This window comes from Pseudonaja textilis, chromosome 7 (assembly GCF_049901715.1).
Source record: "Pseudonaja textilis isolate UNSWEBS1 chromosome 7, rPseTex1.2, whole genome shotgun sequence".
Classification (NCBI taxonomy): domain Eukaryota; kingdom Metazoa; phylum Chordata; class Lepidosauria; order Squamata; family Elapidae; genus Pseudonaja; species Pseudonaja textilis.
In genome coordinates, this window is record NC_141996.1 from 53,995,426 (window position 1) to 54,003,631 (window position 8,206).

Consider the following 8,206-nt stretch of genomic DNA (forward strand, 5'->3'; position numbering starts at 1 on the left):
ATGCAGGAGAAAAGAAGAACAGCAAGAAGGTGGATGAACTCAATTACAGCAGTGATGGAGGGCGGAGCTGGCATTGCGGTGGTACAGCATGCGATCTTTAAGCTCTAAGATCGCTGCTGATATCTCCATAGCAGGACAGTCCCAACGGACCTAAACAATCCCGTAGAGACGGTGACTGAGGAGGGCACATCCTGTTGATCCCAGGGACATCGCAAAGTCCCTGGTAGATCCAGGAGAAGCCCTTTTTTCCCGCGGCGGAGAGGCAGCCGTTAAAGCTGCTGAAGCTGGGACAGCTCCGGAATGGAAGAAAGCTGGAAAGAAAGTGTGTCAGTTTGATGAGATAATTTTCTACTTATTTTTTTCTGGAGAGAACACCCTAAAAGGTTAAAAATTAAATTTAAAAGTGAAGATAAAAGTGCTTAAGCTGTGAGATTAAGCACAAATTAAACCTGAAGGTTTTTTTTTCTTTTTATTGGAACTTTGGATTTTTGTAAAAACTTTTCAATTTTTAAACTGGACTGGTCTTTCCTTTTTAATTTTAATTTTTTCCTTTCAAAATAACTTTTTGGAAAAGTTTTTTTTCTCTTGTTTCTTTTCTTTAATAATTTTAGACTCTTTTTATTTTTTTATTCCTGATTTTAATATTAGAGGGGAAGGGAAAGAAAAGGGCAATAGTAGCGCTGCTACCTGGAGGCTTGGATACATTGTTTTCCTTTCTTTCTTATTGATACATTTGCTGTTACATTCAAGGACTCTGTGCTTTTCATTGAAAAGATAGTGGGAAGAGCATGTAGATTGTTTGCAGGTGCTCTTCTGTGGAACTACTGATAGGTGGAGTCTGGATTTGAAATTGAAGAAAGAAGATTGAAGTGACCTTGAAAAGAGAACTGGAAATTTTGTTTTTTGTTTTAGTAAAGAGCCTCGAACATTTAGTGGCAGTGCTTTGCTTATTGACAGAATAGCACTTTCTCTTTCCTTTGTTTTCTATTCCCCCCAAGTTGGATTTTCATATTTGGACTTGAGTCCTTCGATGCAGGAATAAGACTACTTTTTCCCCCTCCCGCCTCCCTTTGTTCTACCTTTTTAGCAAGGGGAATATACAGATTTCTGTCTTTTTAAAAAAATTTCCTATTTTTTTTATTTTTTCATCCTTTTTCCATTTTCCATTTTTTTTCTTTTTTCTACATAATTGCAACCAATTGGATTAAGGTATTCAAGTGCCTGAAAAAATTTTCCCTTCTCTTTTTTATTTTTATTTTTTGCTTTTATTTATTTTTTATTGCAGTGGCAGTTGGCTGCTCTTGCTTTTTCTTCTCAATTTTCCTATTAAGTATTATAACATGAGCAGAAAGATACCAGCCTCATCTTCTTCAATCCCGACTTCTTTCTCCTCACCATCTGGAGGACAACGATCAATACAGGTGATGTTACAACAAGAGAAGGAGAAAGAAGTGACACTGCAGATGATTATGTAAGGAATTCAAAAGATACAAGTAAAAACAGATAATATTGAAAAGAGAAAGGAGAATATTGAGCAAAGAACTGAAAAGACAGATGAGGAAATTGAAAATATTCAACAGATGATGATGCAATACAAGGACAGAATCAAGAAAATTGAAGAACAAGATGTACAAAGAGATAAGAAGATTGGAGATATGGATACCCAATTGAGTGAAGTGGAAAGAGATAAGGGCAGATCTCTGCAGTCATTGGGATGGGAAATTGATAGATCAGAATTCTATCTTAGATTTCAAAATATAGACGAAGAAAAGGGTGAAAACCTTGCTGAAATGATGACAGAATTCCTGGCAGAAGCATTAGAGGCAACTAAAGAGAAGATGATGGATGGAATGGATGAGGTTTTTCATGTCTATACAAGATATGCAATGAGAAATAAACTGCCAAGAGAAGTTCATATCAGATTTACTAAGAAAAGAATTAAATCACAAATACTGCAGGCGGCAAGAGAAAAAACACTAAAGTACAAAGATAAAGAAATAGTGGTACTGAAACAGGTACCGAGAAGAGTGAGAGAGATAAGAAGAGAATATTTATTCTTGACCAAAGAGTTACTTAAGAGAGGAATAAATTACAGATGGCTGATACCAGAAGGTCTCATGTTTACCTGGCAGGAACAAAGACACAGAATTGATACAGTTGAAAACGCTGAGTTATTCTATCTGGAATATTTCAGAGGAAGGGAGGAAGATACAAGAAAAGAAGAGTCGTTAATTGAATTTCAAGAGGAATGTATAGCAGTAATTGAAAAAGAAGGAGGAGCCGTAGGTGGTGTACCCAGAGAGCAACGAGAACCAAGATCTACTAGAGCAACAAATCCATCTTATAAAGTCTAAAATGGATGAGAGAAAACTGATTACAATTAATATAAATGGACTTAATTCATCTACTAAGAGAAGAAAAATATTTCATAAGTTAGAGAAATTAAAATTTGATATAATCTGTCTACAAGAAGTACATATCAAAAAACAACATGATTATATATTGAAACAACAAAAAATAGGGAAATTATTTACAGTGTTGACACAGTGTAAAAAGAGGAGTGGTGTTATACATTAGAGATACAATCCCTGCGGAACAAATATATACAGATGATGACGGAAGGATTTTGATGGTGGAGTTAATGGACAATAATCTAAAGATACTTTTAATAGCAAGTTATGCTCCAAATGATAACCAAGATTTTTACAGGAAATTACACAAGAAAATAATTGAACTGGACTATGCTAATATCTGTCTGATGGGAGATTTTAATGGAATAATAAACATGACAAATTGGACTATAAAACACAAAAAACAGCAAAGAAAGCTAGAAAGACATTGCCAAAATCATTCTTTCAAATGGTAGATGAGATAAACTTAAAAGATGCATGGAGAGAGAGAAATGCGGAAAATAAACAATATACCTTTTATTCAAATAGACATGCATCATGGTCTAGAATAGATATGATATGGATGTCAACAGAATTGCTTTCTAACATACAAGACATTGAAATAGAAGCAAGTACCTGGGCAGATCACAATCCAATGACACTTGTACGGAAGGACAAAAAAGGAGATCTAGATGGACTTTAAATAATACGATATTAAAGGAAAAAGACTTTAAACAGAAAATTGAGAGAGAATTGACTTTTTTCTTTAAAGAAAATGTAAAAGATGATACATCATTACAAAACCTTTGGGACACAATGAAGGCTTATACAAGAGGCTTGATAATGGACTATACAAGGAAAAGAAATATAAAACAGAAAAAAACTTTTAAAATATTGGAAGATGACTACAAGAAGTTGAAAAAAGAACTACAGAAATTTCCACAAAAAAGGACATTAAAATTAAAATGGACATAACTAAAAATAAAATGGGGCTAATGGAAAAAGAAGAAATAGCACACAAATTAAAAATGCTAAGCAGAACTATTTTGAAGATGCAAACAAACCAGGCAGATGGTTAGCACATAAATTGAGAAAGGAAAGAGACTCGAGAAGGATAAATCAACTGATAAATGAACAAGGACATGTATGCTATGGAAATGCGGAGAAGAAGAAAAATTATGGAAAACTGTACCATCAAGAGAATTTTCAGGAAGAAAGAATTCAACAATACTTACAGGAAGCAAATTTGCCTCAGATACCCAAAAATATTGAAATAATGTTAGAAAGTAACATAACAATGATGGAATTAACAGAAGCTTTTAAAAAGCAAAACTTTTAAAAAAGCAAAACATTAAAAAGGAAACATTGAATCTTCACTTATTAGAAGTTATGAATGAAGCTATGACAAAGAAGAGAATACCCAAAACATGGTCAGAAGCATATATCACACTTGTACCGAAGGAGGACACAGACCCACAGCAGGTGAAAAACTACAGACCAATATCACTATTCAATTCAGACTATAAAATTTTTGCTTCAATTCTGGCAGAAAGACTGAAAAGATACTTAAACAATTTTATTCACTCTGATCAAAACAGATTTCTGCCAAAGAGACAGATTAAAGATAATATGAGAATAGTTTTAGATACACTGGAATACTATGAGGCACATCCCGAAAAGCAAATGGCTCTGATGTTTTTAGATGCACAAAAAGCCTTTGATAATGTGAATTGGCGTTTTATGCTGTTACAATTGGACCAAATGGGCTTTGGTAAAAAATTTACTCAAGCCATAGAAATGATACATCATAAACAAACTGCAAAAATTATGCTAAATGGAGAGTTAACAGACTTTATAGATATAAGAAAAGGAACTAGACAAGGCTGTCCACTGTCGCCTCTGTTGTTTGTGTTAACACTAGAAGTGCTGAATAGGAACATCAGAGAAGAAAAAGAAATAAAAGGAATGAAAATTTAAAAAGAAGAGTATAAATTACAAGCTTTTGCAGATGACCTGATATTTATATTAGAGGATCCATTGGAGTCAGCACCTAAACTGATAGAAAAGATAGAAGAGTATGGGAAAGTAGCAGGTTTGAAAATAAATAAAGATAAAAAAGATTTTAGCAAAGAACATGTTAGTAAGACAAAAGAAAGAATTGGAGGAAGTTTTGGGGATCCAGGTCACAAATAAGATTAAGTATTTAGGGATATTCTTAACACCAAGATGTAGCACACTTAAGGAGGATAATTATCTTAAACTTAAACAACAGATTGCGACAGACTTGATAAAATGGGAAAATTTACAATTATCACTGATTGGGAGAATATCTACAATTATAAGATGAATGTATTGCCTAGAATCTTATACTTATTCCAGACAATTCCAATCAGATTAGGGAAAGAATTTTTTGAAGATTTAAACAAAATAGTGCTAAAATACATTTGGCAGGGGAAGAAAGCGAGAATAAAACTTAAATTGCTACAAGATGCAAGAATAAGAGGAGGATTTGCTTTGCCCAATTGGGTATTATACTACCAAGTGACGAGTCTGATGTGGGTAAAGGAGTGGATAACACTAAGGAATACTAGACTTTTGAATTTAGGACATGACTTGCTGTTAGGGTGGCATGCCTTCCTCTGGTATAAGGGAACTAAAACATAGGGGTATTTTAGAAGACATTATATTTGAGAAGCATTGTTTCTAAACTGGGAGAAGATAAAAAAGCAATATTATTTAAAAATTCCACTATGGTTATCTACTATTGAAGCTTTTTCCTATCCAATAATATATAAAATAGAACAAACAGTTAGATAAAGTGAGATATTGAATGAAAAGGGTGAACTTAAATCTATGCAAGTGTTGGAAGAACAAGGTGTAAAAATGAATTGGTTTTCATATTTGAAAATACAATCTAGATTTGATAAAGATGTTAAAACAGAAGGTATCTATGATAAGTTGACTGATTTAGATAAAATTTTGATGGGTACTGATGAAAAAGTAATTAAAAACTCCATGGATATTTATTAGAATTTAAGAATTTATTAGAATTTAAGGAGGAAGAACAAGTAAAGAAACAATGATTGCATGAGGGAAAATTTTGGATATGGGATTGACTTAGATAAATGGCAAAAGTTGTGGTCTCAAAATTATAAAATGACAATGTCAACTGCATATGAAGAAAATTTGTATAAGATATTTTACAGGTGGCACTTACCCCCGATGAGAATTGCCAGGATGTTCAAGAATAAATCGGATAAATGTTGGAAATGTCATCAGATACCTGGCTCATATTACCATATGTGGTGGACATGCTCGGATGCAAAAAGATATTGGACTATAATCCACACATGGTTGGAAAAAATGACAAAACAACACATAGATTTTAAACCAGAGAACTTTTTATTGGGAATTGTACTGTAAATATATTGTAAAGAATTGAAATATTTGATTGTAAATGTTTTAACAGCAGCTAGAATTGTATTTGCTAAGAATTGGAAAAATGAAAAAATACCTATGCAGGAGGAAATTATTAAGAAAATCATGGACTGTGCTGAAATGAGTAAATTGACATTTGAAATTAGAGAACAAGAAAATAAACAATTTTATATGATATGGGATTTATTTTATCAATGGTTAGATAAAAATACATGGTAAAGAAATAGATTAATAAGCCTTACAATAAAAGTTAATAGATTGATATAGAATATAATACAAAATATATAACAATTGGATGAATGTATAAGATTAAATCATAATGAAAATTAGAATATCTCATATAAAATGATGGAAAAATAGTTTAGTCAAATGAATGTTTAATAATTGATATTACATAAACACAAGCTACATTGATAAGGTGAGAATTTATATGACTTCTGAGTAAAGAAAAGGATAGCACAAAAGATTGTAACCAACTGACACACTGTATGTATATAATTGAAAGAGGGTTTTATGTTTTTATGTTTTGTTTGTATGTTTGTTGTAAAAAATAAAAACTTCGTTTAAAAAAAAATTACAGCAGTGATGAGTACATCATTGGAGAACATGACAGGCCAGATTGGGTACAGATCATCTTACAGGAAGTTAAACTAGGTGGTTGCTAAGAGACAATACCTACTTAATGTCATACAATGAAAAGTTCAAATTGATAGAAAACCTAAAGACTAGAATGGTTAAAGTACTGGAAAAAATGGACCTGGGATGATATAATGTTTCCTCTCCTAATTACTATGGCCCACCCTTCTGAGTAAATGTGACTGCCACTACCAAACCAAAATCTTAAGTAGATGGTACAGCTGATTCCCCTGGAAGAAAATATAAATTTATTTACATGTGTCTTACCTAATCATTGTATTATAATGGGGGATAGAGGTGGAATCAGGAAGTCAGGATTCTTTTCTCCCCATATTGTCAGTAGTCAGAAGGAAACCTTCAATGCAATTCAGAACTCCGAGACAAAGTCCATCAAAGTAAGAATTTATTAGAGAAGTCATGTTGGCACTTCTGGGGAAAACCCGAATCTGAATTCCCATGTTTTTCTCCCCATACACACTGAAACTTATACTCTGCCCCATTTAGTGACCTTCACATCACATGGTCCAATCAACCTATTTCCCATCTGACTTGTCACAGGAGATTCTGTGGATTCTGAGGATTTGATCAAAACTCAGTATAAATTTATTTCAGATTTTTTTTTTCAATTGTATTAAGCAGTTGGAATCTATTCATCTATTTTGATTTCACAGCCAAGCTTTGCAAGCATAATTTACAGTCATATCAGCTAAGGTGATTTTCACTCTCTATCTTTTCCCCAGCTTAAAGTGATGAGACTATACAAATGATTTTTCTTTTACTCCTGAATAGCATGTAACATAAATGTATTTTTAGCTGCACATGTACTACAATATGAAATTTGTACTGTATGTAGGCATTCCTTTATTTCTATGCCTTACATATTTCCTCATTTGAGGTTAAGGAAATGTCTATAGATATTGGTGGTAATTTTCCTCTGAGTCAGGTTGACAGCTGGCATTCCTCATGCTAGGAACCTGTGCTCTTCTGTCATCTTCATTCCACTAGAAGCATTTGTATTGGGTAGATGAATCACATAGCACTTCCATCTCTTTGTCTTCAGCAATTTCTCTCTTCTGAACTTGCCCTCTGGTGCTTTAGGGATTTGAGCAACTCTCCAGCTAAGAAGTCTTCAAACAGTGTCCAACTTAACTCAGGTTTGCCAGCCTACATTCTTCTTGACTAAAACCACAAATCAGAGTAGAACAGATTAAAATTCTTTATTGGCCAAGTGTGACTGAACACACAAGGAAGTTGTCTTTGGTGCATAAGCTCTCAGTGTACATAAAAGATTTAAGTGACAAATCATCATAATCATCATATATAACAGGTAACAGATAATCAGAGTTGGAAGGGACCTTGTAGATCATCTGGTCCAACCCCCTGCCCAAGCGGGAGACCCTACACCATTTCTGACAAATGGCAGTCCAACCTCTTCTTGAAGGTCTCAACTGATGGCGCTCCCACAACTTACAAGGGCAAGCTGTTCCATTAGTTGATTGTTCTCACTGTCAGAAAGTTTCTCCTGATTTCCAGGTTAAATCTCTCCTTGTTCAGTTTCCATCCATTATTCCTTGTCTGGCCTACAGGCGCTTTAGAAAATAGCTTGACCCCTTCCTCGCTGTGGCAGCCCCTCAAATATTGGAAGACTGCTATCATGTCTTCCCTGGTCCTTCTCTTTACTAGACTAGCCAAGCCCAGTTCCTGCAACTGTTTGTTATATGTTTTAGCCTCCAGTCCCCTAA